This window comes from Ceratotherium simum, chromosome 11 (assembly GCF_057802395.1).
Source record: "Ceratotherium simum simum isolate JZ-2026a chromosome 11, ASM5780239v1, whole genome shotgun sequence".
NCBI classification, from domain to species: Eukaryota; Metazoa; Chordata; class Mammalia; order Perissodactyla; family Rhinocerotidae; genus Ceratotherium; species Ceratotherium simum.
In genome coordinates this window covers 7,293,430-7,315,583 of record NC_141910.1, presented here as the reverse complement: position 1 = coordinate 7,315,583, position 22,154 = coordinate 7,293,430, and the positions used below count along the sequence as shown (strand labels likewise).

The 22,154-nt window shown below is 39.9% G+C and overlaps 1 protein-coding gene across 8 annotated transcripts in view; it reads left to right on the top strand.

The window, feature by feature from the left end:
• CTNNA2 (catenin alpha 2) overlaps positions 1 to 22,154 on the top strand; it is a 1,067,853-nt gene that overhangs the window by 477,612 nt on the left and 568,087 nt on the right. The window lies entirely within an intron of this gene.

The window sequence follows — 22,154 nt, the reverse complement described above, 5'->3', positions numbered from 1 at the left end:
CCACCTCCTAATACTATCATCTCTGGGGGTTAGGATGTCAACATATGAATTTTGGGAGGACACAAACATTCAAATCATAGCAATATGTATTTTTGTAAGAAGTGTTTCAAATCCATCCTATCAATAATAATATTTGTCAAGTGCTTAAGATGTGCTACATGTTTTACATATATCATCTCAGAATCATCATGAGATTCTGAGATCCCTATGAGATGTATACACATGAGGAAACTGAGGCACAGAGAGGTCAAGTAACTTGTCTAGGACCCCACAGCTAATGTGTAAGAGAGCCATGTATCAAATCAAGACCTCAAAGACCATGCTTATATAAAACCGTGGCACTCTTGGGTTCAATTCCATCTGCTGCAGCCTGGGCAAATTTCCATTGCACTAAGTACCTGATTCTAGGAATGGAATGTCTAATGGTGGAGTTTCCAGGATCGTTGTGGGTACTGAGTCTTGGCAACTAGGCACCTTATATCCTGCCTGTTCTCCTTGTGGGCACTATTCTGATTACTAGAATGACTAAAAGTTCAGGGCACCTTAGTAAGTTGCTTTGAAATGTTGTCTGTTTCCCATTCATTGACCTCTCTCCTTTAGCTGCCATCTTTCCCTTCCTTATATGGTCCCACACTGTTCTCACTGGAATCCCCCTGCAGATTTGTCTCCTTGGCATGGCCCCAGAATTGAAACCGTCTCATCCTCCCCCTCACTAACCCATGAAATCTTGCCATTCCTGGGTCCTATCTCTTCAGCACCACCCTGAATCTTTGCCAATGCATTTGTGGCCAGTAATGTCTCAATATTACTCTTCGTATTTAAGATACTTTGAATATAATTCTCAGAGTGGAAATTTCCATATCTATTCCCACTTGCAACAGTGGAGCCAGAGATATCTGAAATCATGAATTCGTATGTCAGTTCCACTTCTCGTTTGAGGTTATTATTTACCCCTCCAAGCCTCAATTTGCCACTCTGTACAATGGGAGTGGTTACATCTAGCCTGAGGGGTAATCAAGAGGATAACAGATATGATGTACATATAAACTAGCATAATAAATTCGAATAACTGAGAGACTATATTAGAATTCATTTTTCAAGTTTTTTCCTTTTCCAATTCTATTAAGACTTTATCAACCACCCTAACTGGAAGAGATCATAAATATCCCCATGTTTTACCAGTGAAGAGAACCAGGGTACAAGTTTACATGATTTGCTTTAAATCTGGCTAGTAGCAGAATCAGAAGGAAACTGAAGTTTTCTGAGGTTCAATATAATGGTTTAGGGGAGACCCACTTTTCTGTATTCCTAAAAACATGCCATGTAGGTAAGTATCCACTCTTGCCCACTCTGCCTGTGTTGTCCAGTGGTGCTGTGGGGAAGGGGACAAGACCCCCCCCCACACACACACACCATTAGGAAGATGCATTTGAAAGTTCTCTGAGATAGGGCAATCTTCCCTTTCTAGTAAAAATCCTTGGGTCTATATCAGCTTTCTTTAATGGTTCTCATTAGTGATAAGATTTTGGGGTGAAAAAAAAGTTCATCTTATTCCCAACCAGGAATGGAGGAAGGGGATGTGTTTACTAACGAGTCCCAGAAGGACCAGTACAGCAACCCACCCCCCCACCAATATTGAAGAACGTGAAGATGGTGCAAGGACCACCATGCTTAGAGTTAGGGCATGGGCTCAAGTCACTTGTAGGCTGGGAGACTCTTGAAGTTTCTCAGCCTCTCCTCACTTTGTTACCCTGTGAAATGAGAGTTTCACACACACTTCACTAACTTACAAAGTTCGAAAGAGGAATGAGAGCATTCACTTGAAAATGCTTTATGAACCGTCAAATTCTATAGTACTGTAAGAGATGTTCATGATCGTGGGGCTCTATGACCCAGGTGCACAGCTTTATGTCAAGTTCCTGCTTCCCTTCTTGCTGTTCCAGGAGCAGATGGAAAACTAGAGTCCTTCTGACTTCTTATTTTGACTGCATGGTCTGGAAATGAAGCTTATGTACGCTCTCAGATACCTCTCTGGAAGAAGAAGTGTGGTGCAGACCACGCACAGTTGTTATTTATGTTTCCTTATCTCTCCCGCAGTCACCCCACTGTGCTTTTGAGGAGGGTTGGGGAGAGAGAGCGGAACCCCTGTGGTGAGGAGTAATGAGTTTCCCTAGCTTTTCCATGAACTAGCTCTCTGGAAAGCTAACCTTCTCCCCAGGCACTTACTCCTAATTAAGAGGAGGGGTGCCAGTGTTGGTAGATGTCTACTGAAGCACTTCTCCCATTTTTTTCATCATTTGCACATCAACTTCTTTGTCTTCTTAATTCTCTGTGGGTAGTCATGCATGGGAGCAGCCGAGGAGACTATGGACCTAGATTCATGGAAAGAACATTGTAACTGTTGAGCTCGGTTTCCCTCTCTGGTTAGGAGCAGAGTCTGCAGTCAGAGGGCCTGGGTTTGAATCCCAGCCCAGCTACTGTCTTTGTGTCTTTGGACACATCACTCACCCTCTTTAATCCTCAGCTTCAGCACCTGTAACACGGAATAGCAGTATCTCCCCTCAGTGGGGCTGTGTTGAGTATTTATAAGTCACATAAGGCTTGGTGCAAAATTTCCTCTCAGTAACTGACCTCTGTGGGTATTTTAATCAGTCTCGTATTTAGCAAATAATCATTGACCATCTACTTTGTTTAGGACAAGATGTTAGTGTAGAGGATCTTGCAGAAAATATTCCAGACTGTCAGGAACACTAAAATGCCAGAGAGAGCTATCTCTATTCAAACCAAATCAAAGCAAAAGACACATCTACAAGCTGTGGCATTGGAGAAGACATCTTGGGCCGGATGAAAGATGGCTTCTTCCACTTGCAGAGTGCTAGAACTTAGACCACTGAAGGAAGAAGAAGGTGGCTGGGAAAATCGCGTAATCAAGACCTTGTCCCAGTACATGGCTGAGGCCTTCTTGTACCTGCATTTCCCTGCAGGATCTGCTGTAAATTTGATAAATAGAAAAGAAAACCTCGAGCTTCTCCCCACACCTCCAGCCCTACCCCTGGGACCTCAAAGTGATCATTTCACTCTGAGAACTGCACCCTTTTGTCTTTCTCTCACCCCAACATTGTTTTAAAGCAGAACCTTCCAAATGCCATTCCTCTTCGGAAGCCAATATGTTTTTTACAGTTGGAGTTAGCTGCAGTGTCTTTCACAGCTCGCAAGTCATTGGGAAGATTTGATGTTCATTCTGCTAAAACATTGCTGCCTGAAGACTCAACTGTAAAATGCAGCTGTCCCGTGTGTTAGCACTGAGCAATACACCCAACACACTTAGGCACACACACGTGCACACAAACACACACATACAAGGTTATAAATGAAAAAAATTAGAAAATGAATGTATGTTTAATATGTGAGGAGATTCTGCCTAATTATAGGTATCATTCATCCTGAGTAATTTTGAAAATAGCATGGCCGATAAGGATCTGGGCTGTACACAGCTGGTATGTGTGTGCGTGTGTCTGTGTGTGTGTGTGTGTGTGTGTGAGAGAGAGAGAGAGAGAGAGAAAGAGAGGGAGGAGAGACATCTTCCTCTAAGAAGAATGTTTGCAGTCTAACCTCTTAACCCATGATCTCTACACTGGGTAGTTGGAAGCGCTTTATTAAAGAGATATTATACAGGACAGACTTTGGAAGCAGACAATTCTAGGTTCAAATGTTGGTTTTGTAACTTTATAATTTTCATGAACCTATAGTTAGTCTATAGTCTAAGTACTATAGACTCAAGCTATACTACCTCAATTGTAAAAAGTGCTACCCACCTCCAATAACCTCTGTTAGAATTAAATGTGATCAAATAAATAAAATGTTCTTTGCACAGCGTCTGACAAACGTTGAGAAATAATATTTCTCTACCCTTTCTCTTCTATCTGTGGGATTTGTGTAAGTGGACAATGGAATTTTTCTGACCCTCCTTGCACATTCCCTCTTAGAAAGCCATAGGGTTTTAATTTGACTTGCGACTCCAAGGACACACCTCTTAGGAGAATAAGACAGAGCTGAAGGTTACCCCTCAGCCACCCTTGTTAATGAGTCTGTCGGCCAATTGCATTAGGTGATTTTTAGATATGCGATAATTCCAAAAGATTTTGAAATTGTCACACGTGTTCAAGATGGTCTTATAAAGCAGTCTTATTATAAAGAAAGTTTTTCACACTTTGAGTGTGCTCTCTTGGAAAAAATAGTTGCAGGAATAAATTTTTGCAACTCTTTCAAGAGTCTTTACTCTTAGCCAAAATTCATACAGAAATTGAAGAGCATCGGAATCTCTATAAAATTGAGGCTCTCCATGTATAGATTTTTAAGTGTAGAATCAATGGCTTCATTTGGCGTTAAGGCTTAAGTGGAATGTTACCACTGTCATCCTTGCTATAAATCAGATTGCTGAATCAAGAGGATGGAATTTGCTGCCTTTCACAAGGGGAGTCTTCGCATCCAAAGCAGAAGAAATATACCTCCTATAGACTCATTTCTACGCCCTACAAGAGGAAAGAATCTGTTCTCCTTATAATTAAAAAAACTTAGAAACTTTACTAAATTTAATGCCTTATAGAAACCTTCACATTATGGCTAATATTAAGGAAATTTGATTTACATTTTTGACCAAAGACAGAGCATGGTACAAATGCTTAGTTCCAAAACTTTTTTTTGTTATCCTTTTTCAAACAAAATCTTGGGCAGAATCCACAACATGCAGACACGTAACAGATAATAAGGAGTTATGTTTGTCAAATTTGTGGGCTTGGATCCCCATCTGCTTGGCCTCCCTTTTGCTGCCTATACCTCCTTCACCCTCCATGCTCAAGCCACCACTTCAGAATACGAGGGCTGCACCGAACAGAGTTGGAAACTACTGGTGTAGTGCAAAGAGAACCAACTACAAAACAGACCCCTGAATTCTAGTGCTGGTTCAGCCACTAACCAGGTAGGAGACTGGAGGCAGTCACCACACCTTCCCAGGCCTCTTTTCCATAGCAAACATTTTACGCTTTGCGGATCATATGGTCTGTGCCACGACTACTCAATTCTGCTGTCGTAGCGTGAAAACAGCCATAGATAATATGTAGATGAATGAGCATAGCTGTGTTCCAATAAAACTTTACTTGCAAAAGCAAATGGCTGGCCAGATTTGGCCCACAGGTTGTGGTTTGCTGATCCCTGGCCTAGTTTATGATGCAGAAGTTTCACAAAGTTCTCATAAGCTTCAGATTAGTCTTTTCTTACCTGCCATTCACGAAAATAGATAAAATAAATGATCACTGGAGATTTCTTGGCCTTGTAGGATGGGATGGTCTTCCTGTTCCATGCTCCTTGAAAGTCTAAAACACTCTTAAAGAGATCTTCAAATCCCCTGGTAGTTTACATTCTCAAGGTTATCTCTGCCTGCCTTCAAATCTAGATCTAGATTTGAATTTTAACCCCTTTGATGATTTCCATAAACAAGGAATGAAAAGCACTAACAATCAAACAGTCAAAGCATGAGTATAGCACTCTTTAGTGGAGGTTTAGAGAAGAAGAAAAGAGGAGATTACATTGCATAAATGCAGATATCTTCTGACTGAACATTAAGCGTTCACAATTTTTAAATGGCTTTAAGCCATCCCCAAACTAGCAGATCTCCAACATAGCCCTAAATTTAATACAACCTGCTTTCTCCATGTTCCTTTCTCAACTGTTCAAATGTAAAACCCAAACATTCCCTGTGCCTCTTGCAGAGCAGTTTTGGTTGTCTTGGTTCTTGAAACATCCGTGCTGCCATGTTCTCCTTTTGCACCCCATGCCACTTATCCAGGCATTTCACCATACCAAAATAGTCCCTCCCGAAGTGGAATATGGGGGTGATGGGTCAAACATATTCTCCCACATTATATTCACAAGCTGTTGTCCAGATACTGCCATCTAGCATTCTATTTGCTCATCAAAGTCAAACCCCAAAGTGACTAAGACTTTGTAAAGTTTGCCTCTAGAAATGAATTCTCTCTTCTAGCTCTTCCTAAAGTGGCATCTGATCACAATTCATAGCTTACCATGTCTGGAAGGGCTTCTAGGCGCTTGTCTAGTGCAATCTCTTTCTTTCTGGAAGAGATAGCTGAAGCTCAGTATGGAGAATGACTTGCTTAAAACCCAGTTAGGATTTAAGATGTAGGACTAGAACTCAAGTCTAGAAATTTTTACCACAGAAGAAATCAATATCAGGTTCTATGTCTACAAAATCACTAGGTGCCTTATTTGTTTAAATACAGTACATTGCTCACTGATTAGTACTTTCAGTAAATCACTCTACTCATTATTTCTATCAATAATTAATTCTTTTAGTGATGATTTCTGTAATAGTTCCTATAATGGGTTATTAAAACTAGTATAAGGAGAAGCTGCAGGAGGAAGAGAAGTAGGCAGATGCTTTTCTTCCTGGATTGGCAAAGGGCATGGTTCCAGAGGGGGTGATGCGAATGAGGAGAGAGAACTCTCAGAAAAATATTTCATTCCGTGATCCCTTATGTTTTTTTTAAAGCTTTCCTCATCTCTTGAGACATTTATTTTCTATAATAAAGCCTTATGCTTATGTAACTTTTTATGTTTTTCAAAGTGCTGTCATGTATCATTATATATCATTTGATCCTTACCAAAGACCTTGAACCATAGTGAATACACTAAGCTGTGAGTCACCTTAAAAGACTACATGCCAGTCAGCCAGCCAGCTTTCCCTGATGACACCTAGACTGTGCCCTGCATGTTCTTTCCAGCTTCAATGTACAAACATAAAGACACAAGGTCTCTCTCTCTCTCTCTCTCTCTCTCTGTCTCCCCCCGTCCCACCCTTTCTCTCTCCTTCTCTCTCATAAATACTGGTCAGTGGTGATGAACAAGAAGAATTTGCAGACTCTATCTGACTTCAGAGTGCTTCTTTCTGAAAGTAGATGCACTGAATGAGATAATGGCTTTGGAATTATCCTATACTAACATTAAATTATTCAGCCAATGTGGACATGCTCTTCATTCTGAGAATCTTTTTCCTCCAATCCCCTTAAGATAGGGGTGTGATTGTTAGAGGAGGAATCTAGAGACTCCATGGTATGGGATAGTCAAAAGTATTTCTAGAAAGGAGATTTTTACTATCCTCAACCAAACTGGACCAAAAACTATTCAAGAAATCAATCAACTATCCCACCATATGAGTTGTGTATTTAATTTTTATAAGCCGTTGTGTAATGGATGGACACTAAGAGCATGTTTTCTGGCTGGTTTATAACAAATAATGCATTCGTTTTCTCATTCTCACCTTTTTTTAATGCCTGAATTTCCTTCCATGTGTTCTGAATGAAACTTATTTGGTGCTGCCCTGACAATCACATAATATCCTTCTTTGTTTTTTTTTCCTGGTCTGCTTGTGTACCTGTTCTCTTTGCATTTGAAATTAAACCAGCCCAACACTGTAATTGAAAGAGAAAGAGCTTCTGCTTTAATTACTTTCAGTAATAGAAATGACAATAAGCAGGGCTCATTCACAGCCATTACATCAAGCAATGGAGTCATCAGGTCGCTGACCCTGACACCATGAAGCTGCCACCCTGAAGGCTCTCTGATAGGGGCACTTGGCTGTCTGGAATCATAGGTGTTTCTCCATTATCCATAGTTGAGGGAAGGGATGGGGGAGGAAAGTGTGCCTCAGTAGCATTCACAGAATGTAGTGTGGTCAAAAAGACGAAGGATGTGGAAGTAGGAGACTTGAATTTGCTTACTAGCTCTGCTCTTCACTGGCTGCAGTATGATATTGGACAAATAACTTTCTCTTTCTCAGTGTTCTTATGTCTAAAGCAAAGATGATAATCCATGTCATGCCTAAATGAGCAGTTTTTGTAAGCACTCAAGTACTGCAGAATTGAGGATTGTTAGGCTTCTCTACTTTGCCACCCAAATTTCTTCCTTAGCCAAGTGGAAATATGTATTCAATTTGAGTTCCCTTTAATTTTCATACCCACTTTCTTTTTCCTTTTTTTTTTTTTTTTGTGAGGAAGATCAGCCCTGAGCTAGCATCCATGCCAATCTTCCTCTTTTTGCTGAGGAAGACTGGCCCTGGGCTAACATCTGTGCCTATCTTCCTCCACTTTATATGGGAGGCCGCCACAGCATGGCCTGACAAGGAGTGCATCAGTGCATGCCCAGGATCCGAATCCCGGGCCGCCAGCAGCGGAGCATGCACACTTAACCGCTACACCATGGGGCCGGCCCCTCATACCCACTTTCTAATGGCATCAAATGACCAAAAGGGAAATGTAAGGAGGAAAGAGAGAAGCAAAGGGAAAGACATCTACAGACTTGAGGATCAGCATCTATAGAATCCATATTTGCTTCAATCGACTGCCTTCACTTTAAGAAAATCCAAGATGGCAGCCCTCTGCAATTCCTAATCATTTCAGCATTGGGAAGCCTTCAGAATAGCAACCAAACTGGGAATTTCTTATCTCTCCCGTGCTCCCCCTTTTATTAAAAAATAAAAAGAGGCTCTGTTGGTTAAGAAAGAACATCTGAGCATTTTGTGGCCGTGGAAAATTTCTGCATTATTGAAAGAGCATAATTTGCATTAAATGTTAAATAAATCATTAATTAATTCATTGGCCCTTTGTGGGCAACAAATAAGTACTATGTACTGGCCTTGGCCCTGAGATGACAAGGCTTTCAGACCCTCTGGAGTCTAGTCAGAGAGATGGATTCTGAATGCAGAGTCACAGTGCGGTTTATTGAGTCAATATGGAGTGCTATGCTCTCAGAGGTAAGGAGGAGCCGGACATAAATCCCTTGGTTGTGGAGGGAGGAAGCATTCTAAGCATGCCAAGTGAGTCAGTCAGAAGGTAGAAGAAAGCAGGGCCAAGTGTCAGGGAATGAGACTGATTTCCTCCGTGTGGTCATCTATTTAATTAATGGCACTTTAAGAGAGATTTTTAACTATTTGAGCAAATCATTCCTGAAAAGAAAATTCGCTTCCTGACCAAAAGGAATAAATATAGATTTATTACATTTACAAGCACATCTTTCCACGTGTTTGAATTAGGAGATCAGGGAATTAAGAAAGTCTCTGTCTGTTGGTAGAAATTAACTTGAAAGAATAACTAACTCCTCTTATGCATTTACCAGGATTTTTTTTTTCTTTTGGTTGGTTTGTTTTTATTGATTGGTGTTTAATAAAGGGCCCAGTGAGACATTTGTAGGTAAATTTGTTAGGAGCCACTTCCAATTAAAGTTCATTTGTAATGAAGATAAATGATAATCTGAGTTAATAGGAAAGCAGTATTCAGTATTACCTTAAAAATGATTTACACGGAGCAATTTAGGAGTCTTTCTAGTGCATAAATTAAGGTACTTCTATGATTAAACTCAAACTACTAAAGCCCCTCAGTTAATTTGATGTGCAGAGTAAAATATCATAAGGAACAGGATCCCTGATCCTATTTGTAAGTGACTTCCTCTAAGAGTCTGCAAACCACTGACCTTGGGCCAACCAGAAGAGAACCAGGGACTTACTATCCTTTGTTACTCTCCTTCCAACCCCCAACATGTACAATTCCCTTTCCTAGTAGATAAACTCTGCTAGAATGAAAACTCAAAGAGAGTGGAGGTGAGAAGGAGTGGAATCCTGTCTCTGTTTCTATTGCAGCTTCAGCATCTAAAATAATTCCTGGTACTAATAGGCACTAGTAGGCGTGCTATACTATTAGTTCTATGAATGGAGGGACGGAGGAGTGGGTGAATGTAATGAACAAGTGAAAGAATAAATTGGTTCTTCCCCCTGTGTATATTAATTTACCTCTGTAAATAAACGGGGAAAGCTTTAAAAAATACTGATGCCTGGGTCCCACCCCCAGACATTCTTATGTAATTGATCTTGAGTGTCCCCCAGGGATTGAGATTTTTAAATTTCCCCAGGTGGTTCTAATGTGCAGGTGTCAGTAGAATCAAGATAGTGGCCCTGTGTCAGAAGGCTGGGACCTCTGTTTCTGTCCAGTTTCATCCCAGACACTGCCCTTCTACTGGGCCCAACACTGATACTCCTATAAGCAGTATCTGTTCTGGTTTAACTTTTGGTCACTGTAGGCTAAGAGGTCATTTTATCTACATTGTGAAATAGTGCTGCTTACTGTGAGATCTTCTGCAAGTCACTTACCCTGTTTGAACCTCAGAATTTGGATCTTTAAAATGGATATAGTGATCTCTGCCTTGCTTACCTCACCATGTTTTTCTGAAATTCAGTTAAGATATTAGACACAAAAATGTTTCAAAAACCGTAAAGTATTATAAAATGAAAGCAACTATTGTTATTGTTTGTAATAGGAAAGTAGAAATATTTTACTAATTAACTTGTAATTTTAAGGGCATAGAATTGGAAAATACTTTAGAATGGCGTGAAATTTGGTTTCAGAAAATAAGAGCTATGTCCCAGATCCATTATCTATGATTCATAGTAGATAAACTCTTTGAGCTTCAGTTTCAAGGATACCACCTGTCTCAGAAATCTGTGAGAACTAGATGAGCACATGTGTGAGAAAAGTACTTTGTGAGCTCTAAAACACTGTATAAATGTTAGTTTGTTTTTGTTGCTGCTGTAATTATTTCTCCTGCTTGTGGAGCTGGCTCGCATTAGCTCAAGACAGTTGATTTTGTGCATCTCTTCTGACTCCTAATTCAGACTTGAAATCGGCAATAGTGGGAGAATTTATACAAGGGAAATCAGCAAATGGTACTGATTAGGGCTTTCTTTTTTTTTCTTTTGAGATCCAATTTACTAACACACCACTGCCTGTATCTAAAGATATCTAGCATTATGAAAGTCAAAAGGTAGGTACTTAGTTAATACTGGGTAGTTTGAATAAGTTAAGTTGAGGCATGGTTGAAACCAAGAAAATAGCAATGGTTGATGTATAACTCACAATACCAAGTATCTGTTTATTGAGAAGAAATTACATCTGCTTAACTTAGATTGAAAGCAAACAAGCCAAAAACCTCAGTCTTTTTCTCTGACCTATTCAGATACCACAAAAGCATGTACCATTTGCTAGCATAAAACTGAAGATCACCTAGCTCATCAGTTCACTGAAGCCAACCAGTCAGTTTGGATTATTCAAGCCAAAACAAGATTTCTGTTCTTTTTTAGAAAAGCTCTTCTGCCCTAAGGAAGTTCTTATTTTCTTGACAGACCATTTAGTTTTTTTATGGCTGACTGATTGCAATCTTTGTCAACCATCACTATGATGACAATTGGGCATCTCTTGCCCCTTAGAACCAGCTCAGAGATTTCCAAAGTAGTGTCCTTGTCATCAACACAGTGGGGTGGCATATCCTGTATCAGCCCTGCTGAATCAAAGGCTGTTCTCCACTTCTGTTCTCTCTTTCTCGTTCTGATCTAAATAAGTGATGTGTCTAATTGGGTCCAAACAGGAGATTTTATAGACTAACCATAGTTGCTGTAGGATCAGACATTTAACCCCGTGTAGTTCTGCACCTTTTTATCCTCTAAGGCACTCGCTGTTTCCTGAAAATTTACTTGTTACAAGTGGATCCTATGGGCATGGGTCATGCACTGTTACAAAAGCAAGTTAAGAAAGGATAGAAAAGCTTCTCTCCCTGTTGGAAATTAGCCAGGTGCACCATTATGTAAGGAGCTCAAGCTTGAGAGCACAGTAATTAAAACAGTGAAATGATACCTTATGCAACACTTTGCAAACATCATATTTTCATTTGTGGTGTTGTGCAAACCAAGCATATCAGGCAGTAATATTTAGTGATTTGCAAACGTCCAAGGGAAAGTGAATGAGGACATTGGAATGGAGTTTTTCTGGAGCCTTCTCCTGCTATGCCAATCAGAGGCCTGTTGTGCACAAAGGAGGTGTTACGGAATGTGGAGGTGTCTGGCTGACTTATGTCCCCCAGAATATTATAGGTCAGCAACATTCACAGTATGTGGTCTAGAAAGGGGAAAGAGAGGTAGAAAAATCTACCCATTGGCATGTGGTATTGAATATAGAGTTTTCATTTTGCAAGTCCCAAAATAATTTTTTTAAGTGCACCCAGAAGTGAGCAGATGTGAAGGACAGAATCATGATTACCAAGCTCATAGGAGACTGATTTTTAAATGATTACCAATATAATATTTAAGTAATCAACAATGAGGTGATGTTCACCATTCCACTGATTAGATTGTTCTCTACTATGCAGGGAACCTCTTTGCAGATATGAAGATAAAAATAATCAATTTCTAAATAAAAAGTTTCTTGTGTCTCTGTTTTTCTATTTCTTCATCTCAACTTGCCCATTTCCATTCTGAATTTGGCTTTCTGCCTAACTATATAGATCATCAGCCTTCTAAAAAAATTAGAGGAAAAGAAATTTGGAAAGCATGACCAGTGTTTGCATTAGTCTATGAATTTTATTTCTACTTGCTGTTTGTTTTGATGTCCTGTGGACCAACCAAAGTGAGGCAGTCTCCCCTGTGCCACATAAGTCCTTACAGGGCTCACTAAAAATCCACTGCCCTTTGGTCAAAAGTATGGGAATGACCAATCCCATATCCTTATCAAAGAACAGGTAGACATGATATTAGAGCTTTTATATTGTGACTAGAATCATTTGCTCAATGATCTCTGACGGTATTACTGATGCGTGGTAATGCGGTAAGTTGTGTGCAGAGGGATGCAGTGTTAGGATTTGGAGTCTTAGTAAACTCCTTCTCCAAAGACCACCACGTTCCACACTCTAGTAGCTGCCAATGGAAATGATTATATGTGGTCTAATGGTCTAAATAACTGAATTACAGAATCTGTGCCATACATCCACAAAAAATATTCACCTTTCATTAAAATAATAAATTATTCATTAAAATTTGAGGGCAGTACACTCCAGTTCATAATGGTGAACAAAATATTCCTCACTTTTATTCCCAGAAGACAAGTGGTCTACAATTCTCTCCCTCTGGATCTGCCTCCTATATCCTTTATGTTGTGGAATTAAAACTTACAAAACACTGTAATAAAGTTGGAATTTTCAAAGTGTAAGTGTAAAAAAACCTGCAACTACAGTGTTAGAGCCCCTAGTCGCTGACAGTCATGTGGGTTATATGGCCCTGCTGATGCTGCTTAGGTGTCCATTCATCCATTTATGCAGTATTTATTTAGTTGAGCATCTACCATGTGGCTGGCATGCTCTAGGGTCTGGAGATACAAAGCTGAGTAAAACGCACAGGATCCTTTCCTCTTGTAGTTTAACGTCAAGTGCAGATGCAGCCATCACTCTAATAGCTTCACATAAATATGTAGTGGTAATAAATACTATGAAGGGAATTAAAGGGAAACTGTTCAAGCACAAGCTGGGATAGGGGAGGATTTGATCTGAGACCTAAAGGACAAATAAGAATTAACTAGTTGAAAGGAAATGGGAAAGGGGAGAGGAAGGAGGAAATCCCAGTAAAGAGACAATGTGAAGGCAAGACTGCTTTCTAGGAACTGAAGGAATAGACGGTGAGGAGGAACACCTCTCACAAGGAGACAAAAGAGATAGGCAAGGTCCATCTATCACCCATATTTGCAAGCCTTTTCAACTATGTTGGTCTTTCTCCTACTAACAAAGTCTTAAAGGATTTAAAGGGGCGTCATCCAGATCTGGGGTCCATTTGGGGCTTTAAAGAGTCTGAACTCCGTGAAATGGAAAGACGGTTTTGGAGTCTTGCTAATGACCCAATGACCACTAGATCCTATCCGTTGGTAGGTGCCACAGCCAGTGACAGACTTTGTCCATGCTTCAAATCACTAAATTATAGAAAATGTGGCATACTTGGGCATCTTTTGGTCAGACGTGATCCAGAATTCTCACTTGATCCTCAAAAGGGGTACATGACTCAGAAAAAATTAGAACCATTGAATAGTAAACTCTTTCACAAATGTAATCTGGTTCAACATTTTGCATCTCCTATCTTTTCTTTTTCTTCTTGTTTTATGTAAAAGTTTACTGTTTCTAATATTTAAAGTGAACATTAGTACTGGCTAATTGCTTTACTCAGGAAATTGTTGATGGTTGTTACCAGAGTTAATGAATTTAGTAAGCACCCACAATATTCTATGCGTTCCATTCTATAAAGTGTGTGTATGTGTGTCTATTATTTCTGTAATTACTTCTTTTTTTTTTTTATAATTTTATTTATTTATTTTTTTCCTCCAAAGCCCCAGCAGATAGCTGTATGTCACAGCTGCACATCCTTCCAGCTTCTGCACGTGGGACGCGGCCCCAGCCTGGCCGTAGAAGCAGTGCGTCGGCGCGCGCCCGGGACCCAAACCCGGGTCGCCAGCAGCTGAGCGCGCGCACTCAACCACCAAGCCATGGGGCCGGCCCTGTAATTACTTCTTAATTAAAGTTTCTACTAGCTAAGGAGCAACTGATTACTCTCTTGGCTGTGGATTCAGACTCTGTTTCTTTCAGGGCTTCTGACAGTGGACTGTCCCTTTCTGTTCTGTGACCCACCAAGCTGCCCTCAGGTTTCCAATGCTGAAGTTTCATTCCTGTTTAGTTCCATACCGCAGGCACAATGTCCATTGATGCGCGGGCTTCTGGAAGGCCATTTTTTAAGTTTTGCCATTTATAGCCACCATTAAGACTCAAATACAGAGTGACCAGGAGGGTTCTCCCTCTGTCTCTTATTATGTTTCCAAATTGCTCCAGACTTGGTGGGGATTATTTTTTTTTTGGCAGATAGAATACTTTCTAATATGATCAATAACATAGTAAGTTTTGATGGTTATGGTAACACTTTTGTGCAAATTATTGTACCAGGAAATGCAGGGCCTGCAATCCACTCCCTCAGAAATGTGTATTGATCTCCTGCTATGTGTCAAACATTGGAGATACACAATTATAAATCATAGTCCCTGTCCCCAGAGGCCTTACAATCTACTAGGGTGTGATGGGATATGTTTTACAAGTAATTAAAATAGAATATGTGATTCTTGTCATAGACATATATAATTTAGCTCAATTAATATTTATTAATTGCGATAGAAAATATAAAGATGAAGAGGAGAATGCTCACTCCTAGGAGATTTGGACACGTAAAGAGACCTTTTCAATAAAATGTGACAAATACTTGGATACTAGTCTGCACGTAGAAGAGAGCTTCACTCAGTAGAGAGGTTTAGAAAGGGCTTCTTGGGGAAGGTTACACCTGCATTAAGTCTTGCCGGAGGAGAAGTAAGCTAGAGAAGGGGCAAGGTTGTGTCAGGCAGAGGGCACTGAATAAGCAAAGGCGTGGAGAAATGAGAATGCATCATATGTGTAAGGAAGTACACAAGGAACATAGACGAAGGAATAGCTACCTCCTCTTTCACCAAAGCAGGTTTCATAAAGGCAATTTTGGAGCTGTCTTTATTACTGAGATGTGGGAAGACATTCCAAGACGAGGAAGCTGCTCTTGCAAAGTCATGATATGGGAGAAAACAAGGTGTGTTTAGGGAGCTACGAGTATTTTCCCACTGCATGGTAGATGCTCAGGGAGCATGTCAGGAGCTGATGGGAGTCTATGGAGGTGGGCAGGGAGGGGTTGAGTGTGGAGTGACCATTCTCAAACCGTTGGGATTAGTTCTGTTGGAAAAAGATTTCAACTTGGGGTAGTGTATGAAATATAAGTAGTGACAGCTCTTGCTCTCAGGCATGTCAAGTGTATAGAGATGAGTGGACATGGGATGACCAACGAGTCACAAAACAACGTGTATTTGTCCTTCCTTCACCAGCTATTGATTGATCTGCTCTGCCAGCCCCTATTCTAGGTGCTGGAGATTCAGCAGGGAAAGAAAGAAACATCTCTTCCTCTTGGAGCTTACATTCAAGTAGGGGCAAAGAGACAGTGAACAACATAAGTAAGCAACAGTGCAGTGTGTTCCTGAGGGATAAGTGCACAGGAGCAAAACACAGCAGGCAAGGGGGCAGGGAGCAATTTGGGGATGTGTATGTAATTTAGATAAGGTGTCTGGAAAGGTGTCACTGAGGAGGTGAAATTGAGTGAAGACCTGAAGGAGGTAATGGAGCAAGCCATGAAGACCAACTAGGGGAAGAACATTCTAGGCTGCAGGAGAAAAGCAAGTACAAAACCTGGAGTGAGGAGCATTTGGGTGTTTTTACAGAATAATAGCGAGGTCAGTATGACTGGATTGAGAAAAGAGGAGAATGAAACCAGATGGATTCAGCTGCAAAAGAATGAAATGGATACAAAGGTTCATTGATCCAAAGATTCATTCATTCCACCTATTCATAGGTGGAAAGTGAGGTGACAGGTAGAGAGAAATAAATTCTTCCTCTCTTCTGTAGAGCTCTGAGCTAACCTTTCTGTCTCGTGGAAAATATGTATTTATTTATACTGCTGGACAGTTTTGCCTCACCCATGGTTCACTGCTGCTGGCTGTGGAGAATGTTTTGGTAAACAGAGAGAAGCCAGCAGCTAAAGAGTTAAGAGAGACTTTCCACTATGGATGAATCAGACAGGAATGAATCACTTTTTAAATTACAGATGTGGACACCACTTTACTTAGTAACTGTCCTTTAGAAAATTAGCCTTAATCTTTTTGATTTGAGTCATAATTGTAGAACTATAATTACTCAGAAGAGCCTTATATATCATCCAATCCAACTCTCATTTTATAGATGAGGAAACTGTGGTCCAAAGTGTGAATGAAATGCTGTTATCAATGCATCTGTTTACTATTTAAAACACTATTCTGGTGAAAGTTCTTTTGTGAAATAAGTACACCCCCTCAATTTATGTGTTCAAAAATGTTTGTTCAAAAATATTTATGAAGGCCCTACTATGTAGTTGACACTATTTTGGTGTCTGGGGCTACAGCCATAAATAAGGCAGATTTTATCCCTACTTCATCAAAAAATTATGTTTGTGGGGAGGGCGGTTGGGAGTGGGAGGTGCAGACAACAAGCCAGTAAATCAACAAATGGGCAAAATAATTTCAGACAAATGTAAGTAAGTGCTGTGAAGACAACAAAAGCGTGATGAGTTAGAAAGTGCCAGAGGCATGGGTGGGGCTACTTTAGAGTAAGTGGTCAGGACATCCTGCTCTGAGGAGATGAACCCAGAGCTGCGACAGGGTAGATAAGCAGGGATAGCCGTGTGGAAATTGGGGGACCGATTTTCCAGGCAGAGAGTACAGTCAGTGCAAAGGCCTGAGCTCAGCATGTTCAAAAAGCAGACAGAAAACCATGTGGTTGAAACATGATGAGTGTGAGGCAGTGAAAGATGAGGGTGGAGAGGTGCATGGGGGCGGCTCACGTGGGGCCTTTTTGAGACTGTGGTCAGAGTCCGTTTTTATTCTTCTGTTGAGAAAATGTCAGAAAGCTTTCAACAAGGAAATCATGTGCTCTGGCTGAAATGTTTAGAAGATCATTTAGCTTCTGTGTGGAGAATGTGTTGAGACAAGAGAGGAATCAAGACCAGATAGGAGGCTGTATCATCAGCTTGAGCAACAGAGGGTGGGGCTTAAACTTGGGTAGCATTGGAAGTGGAGAGGTGAGAACAGATTGGATCTCACCTATCAGCTTTGAGTCTCATTAGTCGTATAAACCAATAGGAAAAAGTACAAAGAAGAAATATAGATTTCTTTAGTAACCTCATGTAAGGTGATGTGTGGCTTTTCTCAACACAATAAAACTTTATACTGAAAAGCTTAGGCTTTCAAATTGGTTCCTGAAATGAGCCTGGGGTAGGGCGGCTCCTGCCGATTAAAGCCCAGGCATCACTCTTCTGCCTTCTCTCTATCTCTGGCACTGAGCTGGTCTTTTTTCTCTCCCTTCTTCCATATGCCTTCTTGCCAACTGGTATACACCTTTGATTAACTCCAAGGGTTGCTTTCCCAGCAAACTTGGATGTCAAGGAGAATACAGCCTCCCCCAGCTCCCTAATTCCTTGGCTCCTTCAAATATAGGCAACAAGGACCTTGCTTTTTGAGTTCATCACTCAGGGGACATCACAACTAAACTTTAAACGTGAAGACCTTTTGGAGCATCAATACATATTTTTCTAAGTTTTCGTACTCCCCATTCTTTGTGAAGATCTCTTAATTTTCCTTATTCTTCCCCAGAAGCAGTGCTGGCTTTGAGAGGCAGAATAATGGCCCCTCAAAGATGCTCATATCCTAATATTTGGAACCTGTGAATATATTACATTACATGGCAAGGAGAATTAGGGTTGCAGATAGAATTAAGGTTGTTAATCAGCTGACCTTAAACTAAAGAGATCATCCTGGATTTTCAGGATGGGCACAATGTAATCACAAAAGTTCTTTAAATGTAGAAAAGGGAAGCAGAAAACTAGAGTCAGAGAGAGATTTGAAGAGCTGGCCTTGCAGACAGAAGAATGGAGTCATGAGCCAAGAAATGCAGGAAGGTTCTCGAAGAACAAAAGGCAAGGAAACTAGGAAACAGATTTTTCCCTAAAACTGCCAGAAAGAACACAGCCCTGCCAACACCTTGATTTTAGCCTAGTGAGACCTGTTTTGGGATTCTGACCTCCAGAACTGTAAAATAATTTTTTCGTTTGCTTTAAGCCACTGTATTTTTGGTAATTTGTTACAGCAAAAATAGGAAACAAATATACTAGCATTCTCCTATTGTTCTCTGAGGATGTGACCTTTGAGCTGAGACCAGATAAATATTGTTAATGGGAAGATCCTATCCAGTCTCCTCAACTTATTTTACTGTTATCCTTTTTGAGGTCTGTTATGATGGAGACTATGACTACCACTGCTGCTGTGATTACTCCTGCTACATTTGATCACTACGAAGTGACTTGCACTGTTTTAACTGCCTTTGTCATCTTTATTTTGCAAAATAGGAAACTGAGGCAAAATAAGCATCTAGGCTGGGATTCTGGCCCAGGTAGTATGACATCAGCTTTTAAATGTCCGGCTTACTTCTTCCTCCATGACGGTCTCACTGGTCAGCACTTGGCAGGTGCAGGGAGGGTGGAAAGGAGGGCTTGAACTAGTGTGCATGCATGAGTTCACTAACCTCAATTATGAATTTACATCTCTGGAGACCTTGCACTGACTCCCATCTCGGGGGTCTCCTAGCTTCATGACAGGAAGAGAACTTTAGGGCATTTCTTCAGAGTTAAGAAAAGTTAATTAACATTTAGAACCAAGAGTCTAGTTGAGGTGCACGTTTCTTGATGAAGGGCTTACTGAGTTGCAGAAGTTAATGGGAGACAGAAAGATTGGACGAAAAAGCTTATGACAAGAGAACCTGGCATTTTTTTCCAATTTAAAAAGTAGGATTTGTTAAGATTCTACTAAGCATCTTACCTTGGCTAGGTCAGTATTGTTGTGTGAGGGAGGGGGTGAGATACTAAATACATAAGTACATCATGGTCTCTGCTCTGTTATAGAATAGCGTTACACATGTACACATGACAGAGCATGTAAACACACTGTAGCACACAACAAGTGTTAAAAGAAAGAGCATCATTAACAATAAATAATTTCAGGAATGTAGATTTTTATAAACATAAAGACCTGGGCCACAGGCTCAGTGAACCAAATATCCTCCACTAAGGAGAGGAGGCAATGAGCCATCAAGTTACCACTAAGTAAGTGCCTCATGTCAGTGTTGGCCATGGCCAATGGGAAGGGGATATAAAGGGAAATAATTGGGCCCAGTCCCCAAGGCATGCACAGAGAAATTGCCCAGTTTTTGGGAAACAAATTGGCGAACACAAGCTGGAACAGCTTGCTTGGTAAAAGGACCATAAAAAGCAATAGAGAAAAATATGTAAGTGGAAATAGGAACTGAAGGAAAACTTGGATTAACTTAAATATAATTCATTTAACATCTTCAGTTAATAACCCACATGTGGTTTCCCATCTAAAAACAAACACATTTTTGAGATGATAGGTTTTGTAAAAATTTAAAAAAAGGAAAAGAAAGGAAAAAGAAACCCCAGTTGTCTCCCAGAATGTCCCAGGACTAGCTTTCATTTCCAGTTCTCCCTAACTTTGGACACTGAAGGTTTGTAGTCTGCATAATAACCCCATACAATCTTTAGTCAGCAAAGGAGGCTCAAATATGATGACTATACTGATGGGGGAAATGTACATGAGTGTAAGTTTCAAGCCCTTGAACAAGATTTTCAATAACAACGAAGGGCTTGTGGGTGATAATGCTCTCACCACCTTGGGAATTCTGGGTATCAAGTCTTCGTTTCATTGTCCTCAATCCAGAAAGCCAGGAAGGCAAGGCTGGATGCAGAGACTTTTGGCATACACATTTACCAGGTATAGTTGTATTTTGTTCTCTTAATTAAACAATAAACAAACACACTAAACCCAGAAGCCAAAAAATAAAGATGGAGAGATTGGATTTCATAAAAATGAAAACTTTCAGTATCATGAATTTAAAGTGAAAAATTGAGGGATAGATTGGGAGGAATTATTGACAACATATGTAACAGACAAATGATTAATCTCCAGTGTATTTAAAGAGCGCCTACAAATCAATAAAAATTTGAGAAACAGACAAAATATGTGAAAGGATATCTAGAGAAGACATATAAATGGTCAATAGACATAAAAAAATGGGTTCAACTTCAATAGCAATAGGGGAAATATGAACTAAAATAAAAATAAAAAATAAACAAATTTATAAAATCCAATGATGGCAAGGATTGGAAAAATAGCTATTTTCATGAGAGAAAGGTTAATTATTATGGCTTTTCTGTATAGTAATAAGACAATATCTATAAAAATTTTTAAATGTGTATATCTTTGGCCCCAATAATGCCATTTGTAGGCATCTATCCCGCAGACATACAGATGTGCACAATGATCATACATAAGAATATTCATTGGGATCCCATATCTGTTAAAAACTTATACATGATACAAATGTATAGAAATACAGAGAATAGCCTCAAAAAATATACAACATATTATTAACAGTCCTGGCTCTGGAGAGGAGAGTAAATATAGCAGATAAGAGAATAAAGGAGATTTTCACTTTTTATTTTATAGATTTCTTTATTGTTTAAATATTTTACAATGAAAACATTTACATGCATTGCTGTCTAACTCAACATGTATATATCCATGAACATACTTTTTAAAATCTGTTTAGAAAATTGTTAGATTTGAATAATTCTTATTGGTGTGGTTGCAGCTACTACAGATGGTAACTAAGGACATTCTAAAATAGAAGAGATTAAACGAATATATGAATAACAACAGTAATTCCACATATAATTGTGATAGTGGAACATAAAAATAGACTGCATTTGTTCTAAATGTAGAGCATAAACTTGAGGATATTTGTTTTGAAGGTGGCTGTATATGACAACATTTTTCTTTTCTTTTGAAAACCACACAAACACAAAAAGAAGAAAGAAAAAAAGTTAACCCTTTTTTCTTGGACATTCCCTAAACTCCATAGGCTTCATACGTATTTATAAGGAAAGTCAAAGCTGAGGCAGATCCAGAGTTGCCTGGGAGGAAGAGAAAGAGGATGTGAGGAATGTTATGGAAGGATTGAGTGGCAGCAGATCTCAGAGAGCACAAGCAAAAATACATATTCTGCAGGTGAAGTCTCACCCCCACGTGCCAACCTATAATTCGTGTTGCCACAGTCTTACTTATGGATACCATTAAGAAAATCTTACATAAAATATGACTAAACAGGGACCAGCCTGGTGGCATAGTGGTTAAGTTCATGCACTCCGCTTCGGCAGCCTGGGGTTCGCAGGTTCGGATCAGGTGTGGGGACCTGCGCACCGCTTACCAAGCCATGCTATGGCAGGTGTCCCACATAAAATGGAGAAAGATGGGTACAGATATTAGCTCAGGGCCAATCTCCCTCACACACACACACACACACAGACACACACACACACAAATGTGACTAAACAGAAAGAAGACACCCAATAAAGTAATAATACTTTTTAATGAGGGTGTGATTTATTGGAATAATACAAAGGAATGTATTGATATAAGTCATCATACTTATATAAAGTTAAAAAAATCATATGATCAATCATCTCCACAGATACCGAGTGATAATTTGTCTAAGTTCAATAAGCA